This window comes from Pundamilia nyererei, unplaced genomic scaffold (genome assembly GCF_000239375.1).
Source record: "Pundamilia nyererei isolate P.nyererei 1_Seehausen unplaced genomic scaffold, PunNye1.0 scaffold00361, whole genome shotgun sequence".
In the NCBI taxonomy this organism is placed as follows: domain Eukaryota; kingdom Metazoa; phylum Chordata; class Actinopteri; order Cichliformes; family Cichlidae; genus Pundamilia; species Pundamilia nyererei.
Window position 1 is genome coordinate 350383 of NW_005187762.1, and position 1465 is coordinate 351847.

At 42.7% G+C, this 1465-nt stretch overlaps 1 protein-coding gene across 1 annotated transcript in view; it reads right to left on the reverse strand.

Annotated features, from left to right (window-relative positions):
• The window catches only part of lrrc34 (leucine rich repeat containing 34), a 17555-nt gene that overhangs the window by 13971 nt on the left and 2119 nt on the right, over positions 1 to 1465 (reverse strand). The window lies entirely within an intron of this gene.

Here is a 1465-nt window from a genome sequence, read left to right on the forward strand (position 1 = left end):
GGGTGTTCACAGACACAAACTACACCTTTCTTGGCTGCTGCCTCAAAGCACATTGTGCGCTGTCAATCTTACATGCTGCACAATAACATTTAATATTTAGTATCTACTGTTATCTACTGTTAGCTAGTTTATTGTGATGGTGCTGTATTTATTATGTTGCTCTTTTTTGTTTGTTTTCTCTTCTGTTTTTTTTCTTCTCCATACAGGTGATCCAGGTGTTTTGTTTGTTTTTCTTTTTTTCTTCCTCCCTTTCTCACCGTCTCCTTTCCCCTCTATTTCTCTCCCTCTTTCTTGCCAAGCAGTCTGGGCCCAATCTGCCAGCTTACCCAGGGGAACGCGAAGGCGTTCTCATGCTAGCCAATAGATGTAATCCCTCCTGCGAGTCTGTTCTGGGCCTCCAACTGGTAGGACATGCCCAAAACACTCCTCCCAGCAGAAGCCTTTGTCAGATGCTTGAACCAAAGAACTGGTTCCTTTGAATGTGGCAGAGCAGTAACTCGAATTCACTCTGTTCGATCAAGCTGCTCACCCTACCTTTAAGAAAGAGCCCAGTTACCCATCAGAGGAAACCCATTTTCATTGTTTTATATGTGATGTCATTGTTTTGGTCAGTACCCAGAGCTTGTAACCATAAGTGAAGGTAGGAACATAGATCAGATACTGTCCCAGTATACCCTGGAGGTCGCCACCTGATGAAGCTGACACGAAGCCTGCAAAAAGACAACCACAGTGGAGACCCTCAACAACCTGGTATCGCTAGAATGTGTCCATAAAAACCAGAAACAGAATCTATGACAAAGAAAGAAGAGGTCCGACTTCTCCCCGGCTGTACAGGGACCTCATACTCCCCCAAGGACCCTGACAGGATCACCATGTACACATGAATAGGACCCTATCCCTACTTTTATGGCAGAACTGCATTGAACGAGCAGCCTGACATGTTTCTTATGGACATGTAGAGTAGAGGGTTAAGAATCTTTTGCTGTGAATGACTTCAGCACTCTTTAAGGCTTTTTAAGCATCAACAGAAACTCTGCTCAAACAGATTTATTAAAATATAAAATATTGCTTGCTGAGAAAGATCACACAACACATTGAACATTTCTCTTCTGCAACAAGCATGTCTGTTTATGGATGTAATTATTTCAGGAGGTGTAGTAGAAGTCAATGTCTTAAAATATTAGAAATGATTGCCACTAATTGTGTTTGTGATGAACAAACAAAATACTTTCATAAACTTAAATCTTTGCAGTTTAAATAATCTTTTAGTTGTCCATGATGTGCGGTGGAATCAGGGCTTGCAGCAGTCTTTGTAGGCACATCTGTACCATTACAGTCGATGTTGTAAACTGGTTTCCTCAAACTCTGGAAGACCTCAGCGAGGAACACGTGACCATCCACCTCATAGGGGCTTACATCTGTCTGTTCTGGATGCAGCCGGCCGCTGGATATCAGCTCCTTGAAG